This window comes from Macaca thibetana, chromosome 2 (assembly GCF_024542745.1).
Source record: "Macaca thibetana thibetana isolate TM-01 chromosome 2, ASM2454274v1, whole genome shotgun sequence".
In the NCBI taxonomy this organism is placed as follows: Eukaryota; Metazoa; Chordata; class Mammalia; order Primates; family Cercopithecidae; genus Macaca; species Macaca thibetana.
The window spans coordinates 168,327,933-168,349,769 of record NC_065579.1 but is presented as its reverse complement, the minus strand read 5'-3'; the positions used below and the strand labels follow the sequence as shown (position 1 = coordinate 168,349,769).

At 35.4% G+C, this 21,837-nt stretch overlaps 1 long non-coding RNA gene across 6 annotated transcripts in view; it reads left to right on the top strand.

Annotated features, from left to right (window-relative positions):
- The window catches only part of LOC126947844 (uncharacterized), a 212,073-nt gene that overhangs the window by 175,331 nt on the left and 14,905 nt on the right, over positions 1 to 21,837 (top strand). For 2 of the 6 annotated variants that reach the window (XR_007723218.1, XR_007723223.1), the window contains exons 8-9: positions 19,419 to 19,537; positions 21,381 to 21,815. This is a non-coding gene — a long non-coding RNA (uncharacterized LOC126947844). Of the gene's footprint in view, positions 1 to 19,418; positions 19,538 to 21,380; positions 21,816 to 21,837 lie in introns of those variants that run through there. The other 4 variants (XR_007723219.1, XR_007723220.1, XR_007723217.1 and 1 more) reach the window with 4 other exon arrangements.

The window sequence follows — 21,837 nt, the reverse complement described above, 5'->3', positions numbered from 1 at the left end:
AAAAAGAATCTTGATTCCTACTCTTTCACTACTTAAAAAGATTAAGTATAAAAGGCAAAATAAAAAAGCTTATAGACGATAATATAGAGAAATTATCTTCATGAACTTAGGGTAGTAAAAGATTTCTTTAAAAGAGTATGAAAGCATTAAGTATAAAGATAAAGACTGATAACTTGGATTACAATAATATTAATAACTCACATTTATCAAAAAATAAAAGGCAGCCAGAGTGGGAAAAGCTTTTAGCAATATAAAATGCATGCAGTTCACAATGGACTCATAGGCAAAATATATAAATAACTTCTACAAATAATAAAAAGGCAGAAAACTCAATAAAATTATGTCTTGTAAGCAAGTCTTCTCTAAAAGTCTCAGATATACCTATAAAAAAATGGTCAACCTCATTAATTATCAGAAAAATAAAAACTAAAATCAGAATTCACAGGTTTCAAGAAACTTAGTAATTTTTACTAGCTAAGCACACTCCATTTGGTTTCCATATCTAGGTATAATCCTCCGTGGCACTAAGCTTTACCCTCTGGATTTGAGGCTGTGTCCTCAGAGTCATGCTTCTTTTTCACAAGCAGAACATGTTTGTTGCTGCATAGTTTTATCAGTCTGTTTCATGACTGTAGGAAGAAGGCCAGGCTGTCCTCTTTCATTTTGTACTTTCTCTCTCTCTTTCATTTCAATCTGCCAGTGTTTCTGTTGGTATAAAATTTTCAAGAAATTTTACCGGTCTCCTATGTATGTCACAGGGATTCAACTCACTGGAAAAAAGGCTTATATACAGATTTTCCTGCATAAACTCACTGATATGTTTGATTTTTGCTGAGAGGGTGGGAGAGGAGGCAAAACCCTTCAATTTCTAAAATGTTCTTTTATTTAAAAAAATTTGTGAGCAACACCCTTAACCTCTTTGGAGAACCTTTTATATGACTGAATACTTTCAATCTTTCTGAAATATTGGCACAAGATTATGCAGCCATACCTCTGCTTACTCACTTTCCTAATAATGAATCTCTTAATTTTTATGCATTTTTTTTTTTTGCAACGTAGATAACTGAGAACTTTCAAAGTCCTCAAGTCATAGCCTCATTTTGTTTAACAGCTTTTCCCTCAATTTCTGTCTCTTTTCATACTTTAAGCAGCAAGAAGCAACCCGGCCATACGTTCAATATTTCACTCAAAAATCTCTTCAACTAAATTTCAGTTTCACTTTTTTTTTTTTTTTTTTACAAATTCTGTTTTCCACATAACTGTATAACATAATTATGCTAAATTTTCTGTCACAATATAATAAAAATCCCCTTTCCTTCAATTTCAAATAACTTGCTGCTCATTTTCTACTAAGTCTTCACTGGCAGCACGTTTCATATTTGTATTTCTAGTTATAGTCTTTTCGAGACAATCTAGGCTTTTTCTCTCTGCCGTCTCAAAATTCTTCCAGTTTCCACTTAGTGCCCCATTCCAAAGTCAATTCTACTTTCACATTTTTCTACTCATTACATCAACATTCTATTTTCAGGTACCAAAATCTATATGAATTTTCTATTGTAGGCCTAGCAAATTACTGTAAATGTTGTGGCTTAAGCATCAGAAATTGTTATATTTCTGTGAGTCAGAAGTGTGGTATGGGTCTCAATAAACCAAAATCAAGGTGCCAACAGTCCTCATTGCTTTTTGAAGGGTTCAGGAAATAATCTCTTTTCCATTTATTTAAGTTGGTGGTAGAAATCAGTTCCTTCAGTTTGTAAAATTGAAATCCTTGTTTTCTTTCTGGTCTTAAACTGAGAACGATTCCCAGATTCTAAATGTCACCAGCTTTTGGCTGCCTTCCTCCATCTCCAAAGTCAGCAGTGGCCAGTTAACTTTATCTTATCCCACATCTTCCTGAAACTTCTTCCATGTAGTGGTTATACCTCTTTCTGACCACAGGTAAGAAAAGTTCTCTGCTTTGAAGGATTTATAAAATTAGAATGGACTGACTCTGATAATCCAGGATAATCTTTTAATTTCAAGGTCCTTAATCATAATCACCTCTTCAAAATCTCTTTTATCATGCAAGGTGACATATTCACAAGTTCTGAGGATTAAGGAGTGGACATCTTTTGGGCCCTCTTTCTGCCTACCACACTAACCATTTCATTGGTCTGCCTACCACACTAATCATTCATTTCATTTCATGATTAACCAACGTTAATCATGAATGACCAAAACATTCCAATTGAATCACAAAGGTTTCTGAATAAATACAAAAAAGACTCAACTACACTCTCCCTCTAAGAGACAAACAACTATGAAAATACAGTTAAGTTGAAGGTAAATGTATGGAAAAGATATACCATGCAACCCTCAAGAATAAGAAGGCTATAGTAGCTATATTAATGTCAGAGAAATTAGATTTCAAAACAAAAAATATCATCAGGTATAAAAAGAAATACTTCAAAAAGATAATTTACGGTTAATTCATTAGGAAGATATACAATTATAAATAGAGCTTCAAATTATACAAAGCAAAAATGTACATAATTAAAAGGAGGAATAGAGAATTGCACAATCACCTATTTAAAACCTCTCTCACAGCAATTGATAGAGCTATACAAAAGATTTTTACATATAAAGAATGTTTAAACAACACCATCGATCACCATAATTTAATTAATATTTAATAGATTACTGCATCAAACACCTGTAGAATACACAGTCTTTCCAAATGCAATGGTAATTTTAGCAGAATATACCATATTATAGGTTATAAAACAGTCTCAATAAATGTTTAAAAATCTGCACAGATTACTTCTAACAAAAGGTAATAAAGGGAAAAATGAGGAAAGCAATGGCACATAGATCAAAAGCCAAGAGAATAGCTACCCTGTCTTCTTTTCAATTACAGAAGAATTTATTGTGTTTCCACAAGAAGCAGTGCACTTTTTAGCACCAAGAAATCTGCAGTAAAGAAATTAAAACAGAAAAAGAAAAGAAAGAAAATGCAATGTTTTATTTTACAGCAACTGGGGAATTTTAAACACATTGATTTATTTCTCTGTATCAAATATTGAAATCAATAAACACTTTAATGTTTTCTAGATGATTTTTAAGAAAAAGGCCTCAGAGTTTTTGTCTTTTTAGCTGTAATCACTTAAATAAAACAGACTTCCTAAGGAGTATCCCAATTATGATTTCTCTATCCTCTGAACTATTAGAAAGAACATCCAAACACCATCCACAAATACAAAGTCATCAAGAGTTTTGTATTCCCATTAGTTCCGAGACTAGTTGAAACATTTATTTCTAACAAATGATTTTTTAATGTAAATGTTTCCCACTAATGAAATATCTCACTGAAAACGTACAGTTTAAAATAAGATAATGTGGATGAAAACATTTTATAAACTGTATAGTTCTGTGGAAATATAATCATTATATATTTTGTTGACATCATATCAATATGCCATGTGAGACCTTTATTTTATAAGCTCAATTATAATATTAAATTCTCGAGGATTTTAAACTAATAGAGTGATACGGTTTTGCTGTGTGTTCCCACCCAAGTCTTCTCTTGAATTTGAATCCCCATGTGTTGAGGGAGAGACATGATTGGATTATGGGGGCTGTTTCCCCCATGCTATTCCCATGATAGTGAGTGAATTCTCATGAGATCTGATGGTTTTATAAATGGCAGTTTTTCCTGTGCTCCCACATGCTCTCTCTTGCCTGCCACCATGTAAGACATGCCTCTTCCCCTCCGACCATAATTGTAAGTATCCTGAGGCTGCCTCAGCCATGCAGAACTGTGAGTCAATTAAACCTCTTTCCATTACAAATTACCCAGTTTCAGGTATTTCTTTATAGCAGTGTGAAAACAGAGTAATACATATAGTAAAAATCCAAATCATTTCTGTTAAAATGGAAGAAAAAAATGCATTTCTGAAGACACATAGATATCATATACTTTATTGATAAAAGTTACTTATAAGGAAGTAAATTAATATTTTATTTATGAGATACTATCCTTCAGTGTTCAGCATAGGTGTCTCCTCCTCTAGGAATCCTTCTTAACCTAACTGATGGTGATGGTTAATTTTCTGTGTCAACATGACTTGGCTATGAAGTATCCAGACACTTCATCAACCATTATTTTAGTGTTTCTTAATGAGATTGACACTTGAATCATAAACTGAGTAAAGGAGATTGCCCTCCTGAATGTATGTGGGCCTCATCCAATCAATCGAAGACCTGAAGAGAACATAAGATTTGATTAGGAGGAAACTTCTTTAGCTTCACTTTCAGAGCTGGAACACTAGTTTTCCCTTCCCCTCCAACTGGAATTTATATCCATCAGCTCTCTTGGTTCTCTGACTTTTGGATTTGAACTGGAACTACACCATTGGCTTCCTGTGTCTCTAGCTTGCCAATTGCAGATCTTGGGATGGATTTCTTAGTCTCCATAATTATGTGAGCCAGTTCCTTTTAATAAATTTTCTCTCTCTCAATCTTACTGGTTCTTTTTCACTGGAGAACGCTGACTACTCACTAGTTCCAAGGTAGCTACAATTCGAAATTTGTGCTTTTAGCTCTTTCTCTATCTCTCTGTATAGAACATCACTCTATATTATATTTGTCTCTTGGTTTTAAGTTCTGAGAAGTCAGGAATAATGGCCATCTTCTTTATCCTTTATCCATGGTCTTAATATGGTGCTGGACACATACTATGCACTGAATAATATTTGTTGAATAAATGAAAGAATAGATGAAGTTTAGCATTTCCAATCAGAACAGAATCGAGTTTACTTTTATAAGAGCCTCTTCTTTATGTATTTTAGCTATTATTGGCAATAGATAAGTTAAATCCAGGTAGACATTTCTGACTCTGATTCTTAAGTCATTAAATCCTCAGTCGACCTATGTAGCAATTTATTGTTTTCTATTTGCTTTTTCAGTTTACACATCTTTTCAGGAAAATGACTTTTTGATACATATTTCTTGTGACAAAACTAGATATTCTGATGGACTTGGGCATTTCTATTCCCAGTTTGGTACAAAAGCAGTAATCAGCATGGAGGGACTATGCTCCTCTTTCATTCCACTCAGCCACTTGTTCAAAGTGAGATGATCATCTTCCCATAATAATTAAAAGCAGGCATGGCTACAGATAAATAAGTATCATTACTAAAAATTCCTGATCTTAAAATAATTCCAATTGATCATCTTTTATGATTGCATTGGTCACCCGACAGAAAATAATTAAGCATGTTAGTAAATACTTTGGCCTGCAGATGTACATCAATATTTTTTCCTTTTGTTTGTGTATGTATATTAATATAATTTTTAAAAAGTAGGTCAAGGATGGTTAAAATTGCTCTGCTTTCTTTTCTATTTTTTTCTGTAAATTTTTTAAAACAACACTTAAATCCAAATGTCTAGATTTGATTTGATACATATCAATAGAAAATACAAACAAGAAATAGAATGAACAGAGACCATTATTGATCCTTTACACAAAAGGGATTATTTTCTTGAGTCTTGGCTTTAAAAAGTGGTGTTTTCTCCCTGTTCTCTTCCCCTTCAATAAAGAAACCAACGAATCATTGTGTATAAGCTGAAGCTGCAAGGAATTACTGAAAAGCACCTGAAAAAAAAAAAAAAATTATACCGAAGAGAGAAACACATTTCAAGTCAGGTTTATCTACTCTCTAGGATTTAGGCACATGCATCTTTTACTGTGTGCTGAATGAATGAGGTGGAATAAAAGCCTGCATTGATGATGCCTTACACCCCCAACCACATTACTAAAATCCTTCTTTTTCTATAGAAATTGCCCAGTGTTCCATTCCTTTTATTCTCTACATTGTTGTACCATAAACACCTAGTTTAAATGGACATGCAATGCCATTTTATAAGGCCTCCAGGGAGCGATTTATTTAAGTATGTGTTATAGCAAGAGGAACAACCTGGCACGCATTATGCCAGCATACCCCTCTATGTAAATAATGACATTTATATTCCTCTAAAGACTGATATTTAGAATTCTAAATTTTAAACTAAAGTTGTAAGAAACAAGCTTTCCTTTTTCAAAAAGACTATTCCAGTGTCTCCAATCCATAAAGTATCATAAATGCATTTCTTTCAGTTACTTATTGTACATGGTATTGGTCCATTTTCTGTTGCTCATAACAGAATAATTGAAACTGGGTAATTTATAAAGAACAAGAATTTATTTCTTACAGTTATGGAGGCTGAGAATTCCAGGGTCAAGGAGTCCTATCTGTTGAGAGGCTTCTTGCTGGTGGGGACTCTCTGAAGAGTCCTAGTGGGTATCACGTGGACAGGGGAATGAGCATGCTAATACGCTGGCTCAAGTCTCTCTTTCTCCTTTTATAAAGCCACCAGTTCCACTGCCATGATAACCCACTGATCCACAAATGGATTTATCTATTCATAAAGGCAGAGCCCTCGTGATCCAATTACATCTTAAAGGCCCTGGTTCTCAGTACTCCCACACTGAGGGTTAAGCTTCAATATGAGTTTTTGGGGGAATATTCAAACCACAGCATACACATTTATCAAAAACATCCTTTTCTTTTCTTTTTCTTTTTTTTTTTTTTGAGGCGGAGTCTTGCTCTGTCGCCCAGACTGGAGTGCAGTGGTGTGATCTCGGCTCACTGCAAGCTCCACATCCTGGGTTCATGCCATCGTCCTTCCTCAGTCTCCTGTCCTGCCTCAGTCACCTGGGACTACAGGTGCCCGCCACCACGCCCTGCTAATTTTTTCTTTTTTGTGTGTTTTTAGTACAGATGGGGTTTCACTGTGTTAGCCAGGATGGTCTTGATCTCCTGACCTTGTGATCTGCCCACCTCTGCTTCCCAAAGTGCTGGGGTTACAGGCCTGAGCCATTGTGCCTGGCGCATCATACATTATTTTTAAAAAGCTCAACCTTCACAACTAGCATTTTTTACTATTTACCTTCATTGTTCATTTTAAGTAGAAACAGTTTTGATGTCAACTTTCTTCACTTGATATGACATCAGTATACATTTTACTCTGATTTTACATTCTATTCTTAATATCCTATTGTAAACATATATATACACATATATAATTTTCAAAGCCATTAAAGGTATTTACATTTTTTGTTATGAATCACACTGTAATAAACTGTGCAGATACGTTTTCATAATTTGAGTGAGATAAACCTTTTGCAACAGAATGCTATTTTAATGACCTTCTTTCCTGAATGGAAGAAGTTGAATCAGTATCCCAATTTAGTCACTTTCTTTCTGAAATGGATAGGTAAAATGCAAGTCTTTTACACAACTTCACAACAGGTTAGTCTCTCAGACTTAGTGTCACTAGGCTCAGGTCTTAATTCTGTCTCCAACTCATGTATGACTTTTGGGAAGTCACGTTGTACCTCCTGTGATTCTTAGTTATCTCATTTTAAAATGGAAATGGCAACTTCTGGTTTCTGGTCCTGCATGTAAGGAGCTTAGAGATCATCACTTTATGCTAAAACAAGTACAAAGCTGAGGGATCAGGAACACCGCTACCCCTAAAATTGGAGAGACATACAGGTGGATGCAAAGAACTACTGCTCAGAGCAGAAACCCATGAGCAGAAATCTGTGGAACCACTGTCAGGGTAGAGAAACCTGAATGCTAATTGATGGATTGCTGGGGACTCAGTGTAGACAACCGTGAGAGTGAAAATCTCCAGGAGGACCCAGTTGTCAGGGCCCCGCATACCTTCGTGAGTTTTACCTCCCAGATCTCTGCCAGCTCCTCACAGCGAATACTAGAGGAAAATTCCCTTGAGCTTCTACAGAGGGAGGGAAAAGGAAACCACTTTTTAAAACGTCAGAGCTTTATGATCTTAACGAGGTCAGCCCCCTAGAGAAACTATTTTATCAGAACCTAACCCGCTGGGATTTTAGTAGAGCCTACTCTACCTGGGGAAGGGAAATACCCAATCTTAGTTCTCCCTGGCTTTCCATGTGAGGAAATTAAAACCCAGAACTCTAGCTCCTTCAGGCCACCCTCAATCATGTAGGAGGGTGATACATTGAAAATCACTGAATGAAGTTCAAAGTCCAGAGGCACAGGCTCCCCAAAAGACTGAGACCTAATCATAAGATGGTAGAATGTTCCCCATCCCCCACATCTTATCACTACAGCTCCTCTTAATCAGTATATCATGTCCACCTTTCAACAAGAACTTATAAGTTGTCAGCCTAAAACAAAGACAGTAGAGAAAAATATCTCTTAATATGTTGAATTTGTTCGAAAATTAGAAAAGAGGATTATAATCCAGGTACACGGCCATTGCAAGCCACATGTGCATCTGGTGAGGGAAATGGAAAGGGAAGCTTTTAGTGGCAAAAAGGAGTTCACATAAGCTGCTTAAAAATAGAGATCATGATCCTGAAGGCTTAAAGCCAGAAATGGCACCAGTTCATGGGTGGAGGTGCCATTATGGGATAAGAATTCTTTCTAGAGCATCTTATCTGAATATTGCAGTCTTAACTAATGTCTGGTAATAAACCTTGTCATAGAAATGTGGGCATATGTACAAAATGTACAAGCCACGCAAAGGAGGAGGCGTGTGAAAGATGTGAAGAAATTTATTATGGGGTTTTAGGAAAATTCTTGGAAAGAGTTTGTATCTCAGACATGCAAGGATGAGCCCCAACCCTTTGTGTCTTTTTGGCCCTATTTTGTCTGTATCTGACAACAGTGACTTCATCTTGGTATCTGCAACCTTTACATTTCCTCCTTTTGACAAAAATCTTTTTTTTTTTTTTTGAAAGCATTGCTGATCAAGTAGCCTGTAGTCAGGTTTTAATTGTCTCTTGGATCTCTGATGGACATGTCCTGGTTAGTTTGATATGGTTCCACTTTGTAGGGAGGTGATAGACAGCTGGAAGTTAGTGTTAAGACCCTTTTAGCCACATTTGAGTAATAAGAAGGCCAGAAGGAGAAACTCTCAGGCCTAATTCATGTTAAAGTTATTGTTAAATTGGATTTTTCTGTTCCATAGGTGTTGGCTATCATTTCAAAGTGCTGGGCCAACTTTTTCTTTTGTCAAGAAATGTAGTTTTGCAATGATATGTCAGATAACAGGCATAAGGTTTAAAATGAAAAATATAAAGCAAAAGTAACAGCAATATGACAATCCCAGTCTGTGTAATGGTTCTAAGTCATGAACCTAGACTTAAAGGCAACCAGCTGAAAAGATCAAATGACCATAGGGAACTACATGATACTTGTAGCCAGGTGGCTGTTCTCTTATTTTATATAACTTGTCTCTTATTTTGTCACCCTCTCCCAAGGAACTTATCCAGGTACAGCATATAATATTAATATTAGCAAGAATAGAGATACCACCGTGCTCATTAATAGATTATCAAGAACAATTCTATTATCTAAGATTACCCTGGCAAGAGAAACTATCACATGCTGTTGTGTGGTGATAGCTTTTGCGGTCAAGCCAGTAAAAATTGCTAGGGTAGCAGACACATTAAAAAAAATCATTTCTTCATTAGTAGCAACACCTTACCAAGGTACAAAAGTTCTGCCAAAGGATACAAATCCAGAGTCCCTGAACCCAACAGGTAACTCATATTTGACTTTTTGATGTAGTAAGAGGGGGCTAGTCCAATGCTTGTTCAAGTCATAACTTTCAGATCTACTGTCTATTGACAATAGAGCAGTCAAATATCCCAACCCATTTTGGCCTTCTGTTATCCAAGTCTCTAAGGATCTGGAGGCTCATGCTGAGTTGCCCCACTGACTAAAGTAAATATGCCCAATAGGAGCACAATTTTTTATTTTTTTATTTTTATTTTTGTAAAACATAGAAGTAAATCAGGGTCAGTTATGTCACTACAAGCTGTTCATAGCATCTCCTCCTTAATTGTTTTTACATATATTAGGGTGTCCTAACAAATGGTTTAGAAAGGATGATCCATTGCGTATCTTTGGGGCATAATTGGGATGCCATCAGTTTAAGGTGAGGCAGGAAACAAGAGTTAAGAGAAATGAAGAAGCTGAATTCTACAGGAGGGTCCAATGGGGCAATTTGTAAGGTGGCTGGACCTGGGATGTTAGTAAAATCTGTTACAGGTTGAACTGTTGGGGGTGGAGGTCACTAGAATCAATCTGTTGTGTATCTGATGCTAAATCTGTATTAGTCAGGGTTCTCTAGAACTCGCTCTCACTCCCTTTCCTCAGACTTCTCAATTTCCTGAAACACAAAAATGTGGAAAATAGGCCAGTCTATAACTTTTCATTGGCCTCTAAATGTTCAAGTGAAAGGAAGAGATATATGTCTTTCATTTTAAATCAAAAGCTAGAAATGATTAAGCTTAGTGAGGACGGTATGTCTAAAGCTGAGACAGGGCAAAAGCAGGCCTCTTGCACCAAACAGTCAAGTTGTGAATACAAAGAAAAAGTTCTTAAAGGAAATTAAAAGTGTTACTCAGTGAACACATGAATGATAAGAAAGCAAAACAGCCTTATTACTGATACGGAGAAAATTTTAGTGGTCTGGTTAGACCAAAGTTGCCATACCATTCCCTTAAGCCAAAGCCTAATTCAAAACAAGGCCCCAACTCTTCAATTCCATGAAGAGTAAGAGAAGTGAGGAAGCTGCAGAAGAAACATTTGCAGCTAGCAGAAATTAGTTCACGAGGTTTAAGAAAACAAGCCGTCTTCATAATAAAATGCAAGGAGAAGCAGCAAGTGCTGATGTAGAAGCTGCAGCAAGTTATCCAGCAAGCTAAGAAAATTGATGAATGTGACTAGACTAAACAACAGATTTTCAGTGTAGACTAAACAGCCTTGTATTGGAAGAAGATGCCATATAGCACTTTCATAGCTAAGGAGAAGAAGTCAATGCCTGGCTTCAATGCATCAAAGACAGGCTGACTCTCTTGTTAGGGGCTAATGCAGGTGATGACTAAGTTGAAACCAATGCTTGTTTACCATCCCAAAACTCCTTGATAATTTTGCTAAATCTACTCTGCCTGTACTCTATAAATGGAATAATAAGCCCTAATTACTGAATATTTTAATCCCACTGTGGAGATATATTGCCTTGAAAGATTCCTTTCAAAATAGTGCTGCTCATTGGCAGTACAGCTGGTCACCCAAGAGTTCTAATGGAGATGTACAAGAAGATCAATGTTGTTTTCATGTCTGCTAACACAATATCCATTCTGCAGCACATGAATCACAGAGTCATTTAAACTTTCAAGTCTTATTATTTCAGAAATACATTCCCTGAGGCTATAGCTGCCGTAGTGATTCCTCTGATGGATCTGGGTGAAGTAAATTGAAACCTTCTGGAAAGCATTCACCATTCTATATGCCACTAAGAACATTATGATTCATGAGAGGAGGTCAAAATATCAACATTAAGTTTGAAGTTTGAAGAACATGGATGTAAAACCTTACGGATGACTTTAAGAGGTTCAAGACTTCAGTAGAAGAAGTAACTGCAGATGTGGTAGACACACCAAGATAACTAGAATTAGAAGTGGAACCTGTAGATGTGACTGAATTACTGCAACCTTATGATTAAACCTGAACAAATGAGAAGTTGCATTTTATGGAAAAGCAAAGAAGGTGGTTTCTTGAGATGGGATCTACTCCCGGTGAAGACACCATGAACATCATTGAAATGACAACAAAGAATTTAGAAAATAGAACTTCCATTCAGCCCAGGAATCCCACTACTTGATATCTACCCAGAGGAAACGAAATCATTCTACCAAAAAGACACATGCATTGTATTTTATTGCAGCACTGTTTACAATAGCAAAGTCATAGAATCAACCTAAGTGCTCATCAATAGAAGATTGGATAAAGAAAATGTGGTACAGGCTGGGCGCGGTGGCTCACGCCTGTAATCCCAGCACTTTGGGAGGCCGAGGCGGGTGGATCACAAGGTCAGGAGATCGAGACCATCCTGGTGAACACGGTGAAACCCTGTCTCTACTGAAAATGCAAAAAAATTAGCCAGGTGTGCTGGCAGGTGCCTGTAGTCCCAGCTTCTAGGGAGGCTGAGGCAGGAGAATGGCGTTAACCCGGGAGGCAGTGGAGCTTGCAGTGAGCAGAGATCGCCCCACTGCACTCCAGTCTGGGTGACAGAGCAAGACTCCATCTCAAAAAAAATTTAAAAAAAAAAAATGTGGTACATATTGACCATGGAGTACTACACAGTCACAGAAAAGAAATAAAGAATGTTATTTGCAGCAACATGGATACACTGGGAGGCCATTATCCAAGTGAATTAATGCAGGAACAGAAAACCAATTAGGACATGTTCTTATTTTTAAGTAGGCACTTAACAATGGGTACACAGGAGCATACATATGGAAACAATAGACACCAGGGCTCTGGTGGGAGGGCAAGGGTTGAAAACTACCTATTGGATGCTGTGTTCACTATTTGAGTGATGCGTTCAACAAAAGCCCAAACCCCAACATTACACAACATACCCACATAACGAACCTACTCATGTACCACCGAATTTAAAATAATTTAAAAAGGAGAAAATTTAGAATATTACATAAACTTAGTTAATAAAGAAAAAGCAGAGTTTGAAAATATTGACTTATAGTTTGAAAGAAATTCTATTGTAGGAAAAATACTAGGAAACATTGCATGCTACAGAGAAACCTTTCATGAAAGGAAGAGTCAACACATGCAGCAAACTTAATTGTTTAAGTTATTTTAAGAAATTGATCACCACAACCAAGCAAGCCTTTAGGAACCACCACTCTGACCAGTCAGCAGCCATTGACATCAATGCAAGACCTTCCATCAGCAAGAAGATTATGGCTTTCTAAAGGCTCAAATGATCTTTAGCATTTTTTATCCATAAAATATTTTTAAATTAAGATATGTGCATTTATTATTGACATATAATATTTTACGTATTTATGGAGTACATGTGAGTGTTTGTTACAAGCATAGAATGTGAAATGAGTAAATCAGGTTATTTGGGGTATTCATCATCTTAAGTGTTTACCATTTGTATGTGTTATCATTTCAAGTTCTCTCATCTAGTTACTTTGAAATACACATAATATTGTTGCTAAGTATTGTCATCCCAGTCTGCTATCAAATATTAGAACATATTTCTTCTATCTAATTGTATGTTTGCACCCATAGCCAACCTCTCTTTACTCCCTAATCCCTGACCCTTCCCAGTCTCTAGTATCTATTGTTCTATTTTGTATGTCCATGAGATTAAAATTTTTAGCTCCCACATGTAAGTGAGAACATGTGATATCTGTCTTTCTGTGCCTGGCTTATTTCACTTAACATAATGACCTCCAGTTCTATCCATGTTGCTGCATATGATGTGATTTCATTCCTTTTTTTTGACCAAATAGTATTCTATTGTGCATATATACCACATTGTCTTCATCCATTTATCCACTGATGGACGCTTATTTTGATTCCATATCTTTGCTGTTTTGAATAGAACTGGGATAAATGTGCAACTGATATTCTGATTTATTTTCGCTTGGATAGATACCCTATAGTGGGATTGCTGGATCACGTACGTGGTAGTTCTATTTTTAGTTTTTTTTTTTTTTGAGAAATCTACATACTGTTTTCCATAGTGCTTGTACTAATTTACATTCCCAAGAATAGTATATGAGAGTTCCTTTTTCTCTATGTCCTTGCCATCATCTGGTATTAAACACTTAATAAAATACAGTATGATGTAAACATTAGTTTTTTATTTTTATTATTATTTATTATTATTATTATTTTTTGAGATGGAGTCTTGCTCTGTCACCCAGACTGGAGTGCAGTGGCATGATATTGGCTCACTGAAGTCTCTGCCTCCCAGGTTTAAGTGATTCTCCTGCTTCAGCCTCCCGAGTAACTGGGATTACAGGTGTGTGCCACCATGCCTAGCTAATTTTTTGTATTTTTAGTAGAGACAGGGTTAAACCATGTTAGCCAGGATCGTCTCGATCTCCTGACCTCGTGATCCACCCATCTCAACCTCCTGAAGTGCTGGGATTACAGGCATGAGCCACCACACCCGGTCCATTACTTTTATATGTACTGAGAAACAATAAAATTTGCGTGACTCATTTTATCATGATATTTGCTTTATTTTGTTTGGGACCAAATTCACAGTAGCTTAAAGGTATGCCTGTAGATGAGCTACACAGCACCAACAACATCTGACTGAATATAATTGACATGTATAGACTACTCCAACCAACAGAAGATAACATATTCTTCTCAAGTTCACCAAGATAGACCACACTCTGTGCCATTAGAACACCTTAACAAATTCAACAGAATAGAAGTAATACAATATCTGCTCTGAAACTATACCAGAAGTCAATCTACAAAAAGATAACTGAGAAATCCTCCCCAAATATTTTAAACTAAATAAAAATAAAAATACAATTATCAGTATTTGTGGGTTGCAGCGAAAGCAGCTGTTACAGCAAAATTTATAAGACTGAATGAATATATTAGAAAAGTGGAAGGATTTAAAATGAATAATGCAATCTCCAACTTTAGAAAACTAGAAAGAGTATATTATATCCAAAGTAAGCAGAAGAAAAAAAATAAGAATTAGAGCAGACATCAGTGAAATTAAAAATAGGAAGTAAAAAAAAATTATCAAAACCAAAAGGTGGTTATTAGAAAAGATCAATAAAATCAATAAGCCTTTAGCATAAATATAAAATGCAAAACTGTAAAACTAGATAATAACATAGAAGAAAACCTAGATTATCTAAGAAAAATGAGAAAAGACACAAATTATTCATATCCGAAATGAGAGAAAGAACATCAGTGTAGATTGCATGGATACTAAAAGAATAATAAAAAAATGATGAACCTGTCTTTGTACACAAATTTGATAACCTAGATGAAATAGACCAATTCTATAAAATGCACAATCTGCCAAAACGTACACAAGAAGAAATAGATCATCTGAATAGGCATATATATTATAGAAACTGAATCAATAATTAATAATCTCCCAAAACAGAAAGTGCCAGGCTGAGATGAGTTTACTGGTAAATTCTACCATGTATTTTAAGTAGAAATTATGTCAGTTCTCTACAATCAATTCCAGAAAGTAGAAGCAGGAGGAACACTTTCCAATTCATTCTATGAGGCCAGCATTATCCTAATAACAAAACCAAAGACATTACAACAAAAGTTGCAGATTAATTTCTCTTATTAATACAATGCAAAAAACTTAACAAATACTAGAAAATTAAACACAAAATGTAAAATGAAGTATACAACATTTTCAAGTAGGATTTATTCCAAGTATGCAAGGCAGTTTCAACTAAAAACCAACTAATGCAATCCACCACATCAACAGACTAGAGATGAAAAATAACATGATAATATCAATAAATACAGGAAAAGCATATAGGAAAATATAACACCCATTGATGATAAAAACTCCCAGAAGACTGGAAACACAGCTGAAACTTCTTCAATTTGATAAAGAATATCTATGAACAACCTGAAGCTAACGATGCACTCAATAATGAGAAACTTGAAGGTTTCTTGCTAAGATCAGGAACAAAGAAAGGATATTCCCTCTCACTATTGCTTTGCAATATAGTACTAAAAGTCCTAGATAATGCTGTAAAAAAAGAAAAGGTAAGCAGATTGAGAAAGAAAAAATACAATTGCTTTTGTTTTCAGACCACAGACTATGTAAAAATTTTAAAAAATTGACAAAGAAACTCCTGGAACTAAGAGTTATTATAGTAAGATTGCTAGATATAAGGTAAATATACAAAAGTCAATCACTTTCTTCTATACCCACAATAAAAAAGTGGAATTTGAAAGCAAAAACACATTACCATTTACATTAGCACCCCAAAATGAAATACATAGGTGTAAGTCTAAAGACATGTGTACAAAATATCTACGAGAAAAACCACAAAACTTGGATGAGAGCTATCAGGAGATTGAGACCATTCTGACTAACACAGTGAAACCCCGTCTCTACTAAAAATACAAAAAATTAGCCGGGCATGGTGGCGGGTGCCTGTAGTCCCAGCTACTCGGGAGGCTGAGGCAGGAGAATGGCGTGAACCCAGGAGGCAGAGCTTGCAGTGATCTGAGATCGTGCCACTGCACTGCATCCTGGGCGACAGCAAGACTTCATCTCAAAAAAAAAAAAAAAAAAAAAAAAAAAGAATTAAATACACGTAGAAAGATATTCCGTATTGGCAGTAGAAAAACTCAATGTTGTCAGTATGTTAGCTCTTCAACTTGATCTATAGCTTCAATGCAATCCCAGTCAAAATCCCAGACAGTTTGTTCATGAATTGATAAGCTGGTTAAAAAGTTTTTATAAAGAGATAAAAGACCTAGAATGACAATATTGAAAGAGAAGAACAAAGTTGGAGAACTAACAGCAACTTCAAGACTTACTATAAAGCTACAGTAATCAAGACTGTGGTATTGGCAAAAGAACAGAAAAATAGATCAAAGGAACAAAATAGAGAGCCCGAAAATAAACCCACATAAATATAGTCAAGTGATTTTTGACAAAGGAGCAAAGACAGCATAATAGAGCAAAGATAGTCTTTTCAACAAATGGCATTGGAATAAGTAAACATCCACATGTCAAAAAAAAAGAATCTAGACACAGATATTACATCTTTCTGAAAGTAAATCAAAACACATTATAAACCTAAATATAAAATGCAAAACTATAACTCTTCTAGAAAATAACATAGGAGAAAACCTAGATGATCCTTAATATGGCAATTATTTTTTAGACAAAACACCAAAAGCACAATCTATGAAAGACATAATTGATAAGTTGGACTCTAATAAAATTAAAAACTTCTTCTCTTTGAAGGACAATGTCAAGAGAATGAGAAGACAAGTCATAGACAGAGAGAAAATATTTGAAAAAGACATGTCTCATAAATGACTGTTATCCAAAATACATGAAAAAGGTTAAAACTCTACAGTAAGAAAATGAACAATCTGATTGAATAATGTGCAAAAGACCTGAACAGACACTAAACCAAAGAAGATATACAGATGACAAGTAAGCATATAAAAAGATATTCAACATCATATGTCATTAGAGAAATGCAAGAAAACAATAACAATGTACCATTATACTTATTAGAATAGCAAAACCCCAAAACATTGACAATATCCATTGCTGACAAGAATGTGGAGCAACAGGAATTCTCAATCATTGCTAATGGGAATACACAATGGTATAGTCACTTTGGAGAGCGGTTTAGCAATTTTGTATAAAACTAAACATATTCTTACCATACAATATAGCAATTGCATTTCCTTGTATTTACCCAAAGATATTTTCCCAATATTGTAAGTTAAAAAGTATGTCCACAGAAAGACCTGCTCACAGATGTTTACAGAAGCTGTATTCATAATTGCCCAAACCGTCCTTCGGTATATGAGTGGATAAATAAATAGTAGCACATCTAGACAATGGGATATTATTCAGTATTAAAAAAATGAGCTATATATAAAGCCATGAAAAGATAAGGAGAAAAGTTAAATGCATATTACTAAGTGAAAGAAGCCAATCTAAAAAATATGATTCCAACTAAGTGACATTCTGGAAAAGCCAAAATTATGGAACTGTAAAAGAGATTAGTGGCTGCCAGACGTGGGGAGCAGGTGAGGGAGGAGAAACAGATAAGTAGGCTGAGCACGGAGTAATTTTAGGGCAGTAAAACTATCCTGTATAATATTACAATGATGGATGCATGTCATTATCTATTTTTCAGAACGTACAGAATTTATAACATCAATTGTGAATCCTTATGTATACTGTGGACTTTCACTGATAATGATGGGTCAATGTAGGTTCATTTTAACAAATGTACAACTCCGGTAAGGGATGTTGACAGTGGGGAAGGGGAGATTCGTGTGGATGGGGTTAAGTATATATGAAAACCCTCTGTATTTTCTGAACAGTTTTGGGAGAAACTAAAACTGCTCTAAGAAATATAATTTATTAATTAAAAAATAAATGGAAATTGTAATGCTTACTTGACCATTGAGGTGATTATGTATATTGGAATATGTGAGAGCAATACAAATGTAAATAATTAAGTTGTTGTAGATTCAAGATAATCATAAAATTGACAGGTTAGTAAACACTTGTGTAATTTAGAAATAAAGAAAAAATCCATGACGTAAGATAATATTAAGGCAACTGTTTTTCATTAAAAATCATCTAAAAGGTGAGATGATCATGTGCTGGTAATAGTTATGTTGTTGTTCTAGAGAAAGCATTATCAACTTTTATGAAATATTTCTGAGTTTTAAAAAATTGATACTTCCAATTTGGAAAAAGTAGAAAAGGATATCAATAGAGAAACAGCTCAATGATCTTTAAATTGTGTTTGTAGGCCTCCCTTGGGCAATACTTTTGAAAATCTTGACATTCTGAGGTTTTCTTTGTGTATTCTGAAGATCTCTGGCAGGACCAAGCATCAGAAGCATTTCGGACAGCTAAAGGGTTGTAGCCTTTATCCTCAAGGCACATGTCATTTTTAATCATATCTGACTTTTCCTTCATTTTCTAGTCTAAAATGTGACCAGTTTCTAACACTTAAAATAAGTACAGAGCTCTCTTGCTCTGAGATCTATGCTAAATATAGTATAAACACTTTTTCTTTTCAGTGAAAGCTTCTATCTGATTGTCTTTGTTTTTCTCAGTTTTAATTGTTCAAATCTGTTATTCTTAATTATTTTCATCTTGGGAATTAATGATTAATTCACAACCATTTGGAATATGTTTTATGAGACATTTAAACAGCCTACAGATGTGACATGGTATTTATATCAATGTGCATTTTCATAAAGTTTGTTTCTATTTTAGTTTTCAGCAGTAACTGTTTATTTTAATAAAAATAAATTAACTCTGTTACAAATGGTCTGATAAGGTTTTTCTAGCAGCTTGGTGTGAGGGAAGGAGGCATGGTTTGGTTGACAGATACTCAGTAGCCTGGCTACACTGTTTTGGTGGAATAAAAACTGTTTAACTTGGTTTTTACCCTGACAAACAATTGAGTCTCTACATGTTATATAAAATTATTAAAATCATGTCAGATTGTTGGTTATTGTTAATTTTAGGATTTAGCTCTGGAGAATCAAGAGATAATGTTAGGGTTTAACAGCATCTCTCTATTGTTTTTGCATAATCTGAAATAAGGAAAATCAGAGAAAAGATGAGCAGGAGAGTCAGAACTATGGAGAAGCATTTGAGAAAACATATATGAATAAAAGGTGTTGATAATTTTGATTAGATGAGTATGTAGTATCAGGATAATAGTTCGAACAAAAGTTAACATATATGAAATCTGAGAAGATTGCTGCTCCATTGGTTCTTTATTTCTCCAATTACAGGTCATCATATTTATAACTACCAAAGAGTTCTGGAGGATGAAGTGAATGTCCTGGTGGCCTTGTATGATACTCCCAGTTATGAATTCTGAGATAACAGGTTAATCTGGAGTCCTGTTTTTGTGTTTCATTGGCTTCCTGAGAGCAAGGAAATATAGTGCCTAATAATCAGTCCCCTTAGAATATCAGAGAAAGAAGAAATGACTCTGATAAGGTTATGTAAGAGCTCATCCTGAGGATGGGAGTGGAATGGGGGATTTTTAAGCTTGTTTTCTGACCTGAGACAGTAGCTTATGATCAATAAGGAAAATATTCTGTAACCTTTAATTCTCTTTGATTTTATTTCTATAGAACTCCTTCAATTACCTAATAAGCAAGACGATAAAACTGAAACTTAGGGTGGCAATTTGGAAACTTAAAGGTCTATAAGAGTTGGAAGGAAAAAAAAAAGTTTCCTTTCTTTGTGGCAGTAGATCTAGCTCAAGAAATGAGAAGTGAGGTGTGGTAGTCTTTGCATTTCGAGAGTAGCAAGAGAGCAAGTCAGCAGGCCTGTTGGAGAGTGAGCCTGGGACGCATGCAGAGCAGGGAGAGCTAGAGGGTTCAGAGGCCCTTTCATGATCCTGACGAGAGGGCTCAGAAGCCAGCATAGCCTAGACAACAAACAAACAAACAAATCAACCGAAGCATGTCCTAGAGAATTATCAAATGTTTGTTGAATTGAATTAAAATAGGTAGATAAAATGAAAATCAGTATTGGTTTATTAACTTTAACTATGAAGGTTAGTATTGGTTTATTAACTTTAGGTAAAGTTTATTTAAGGACATTATTACACAGTGCTTAGACTTTTATCCTTTACCTTTGGAGGTGGGCATTTTATGCATCAGCATGCCTAATGCTTGTTAGGGATTAGTGGAATTAACAGAGCATCACCTGGTTGGTCTCTGGTGCCCCCTTCTCAGTTGATATTGCCCCAAATCATCTCCTAGAGACCCAGGTTGTAGACTCACAGGATAAGAGTAGAGAATTATCCATTCTATGCTCTATACTAATAAGCTTCCAAAACTTGTATTATCTTTGGAAATCCTTACCTCCTACCTGAAGGACAAAGTGGCTGAGAGTATGGAGGCTAGTTTTCAGTGTTTTATGACAATGTTAAACAACAATGATTTTCCTCCATAATAAACACCTACATGACAGGTTGATGGGTGCAGCAAACCACTGTGGCACATGTATACCTATGTAACGAACCTGTACGTTCTGCACATGTATCCCAGAACTTAAAGTGAAAAAAAAAAAAAAAAGCTGTATGCCACAAACATACAATAAAATAAAATAAATAATCGCCCAAGGACACAATGCTATGGTCATTTTCTTGATCTTATTTCACACAATTCTTTGAAAAAGACTTGGATATTATTCTTAGATAATTTCTCACTAGCCTGCAAAGAAATTTATAATTTTGAGTTTTAAAGTTTCTATCCTGAAATTTTAGCAAAAAATGTCCCCCAAGGACTGTTGGCAAAAAAAATCTCACATCTCTACTATTACCTTACACTTCTTACCAAGTTAACTTTGTTATGATCAATAGCATCAGATGCTGTATGCCTGGAATTGTTTTTAATAAATCAATTTCCATTATGATGCCCTTCAAATATGGAAATACAAAGTGTTGCTAGCAAAGATAGTCTGCTGGTTTATTAAAATTAAATTTATTAAAATTCAGAGGTTGCTAAAAGAGGAATGTTACTGGCTTATCAACATTTGAAGCTTTCAGTTTTTTCCTACAAGATTTACTTATTATACAAGCACAAAGGATTAGATGAAAGGGGGAAGTTTTATCTGAAGTTGCACAGGTATGCATTATTTAGAAAGGTTGTGCAAATTTGTGTGTAGAGGAGATGAAGTAGGAGTGTTGTTATTGCTCTTTAAAACAAACTGAACTGGATTTAACTTCATTGCCACAGTAAGAAAAGAAAGCCAGTTGGTCAGAGGAAAAAGTCATCAGGAAGAGTTAAGTTGCAGACCTCTCACTTCAGAGAATCTCAACTCATCAGCGCTGCAGCCAACCAGTCAAAATAAGATCTGAGGCTTCCACACAGAGGAGCCCTTCAAAGACTTGCCTTGAAACTGCTGGGTCTCCTCAGATCATTGTTCCTTCAGTGACTTCCCTGGCATTGATATTAGTGTCCTCTGTCCCTGCTGAATGCTGCACACAACCCTGCAGTGGTAAGTGAAACCATACAGAAGTAGACTGTCTAGAACAAGCTGCTCATTCAAAAAAGCAGAATCCAAATGCATATCAAACACAACTTTAACTTTGGAAGAAACCTTACAGACCACGTTTTTATGTTCTCTCTAGTAGAACACCTGCTTTGATCATCCAGTGACAGGGAGCCTATGGACCTGAAAGAAAACAATTAT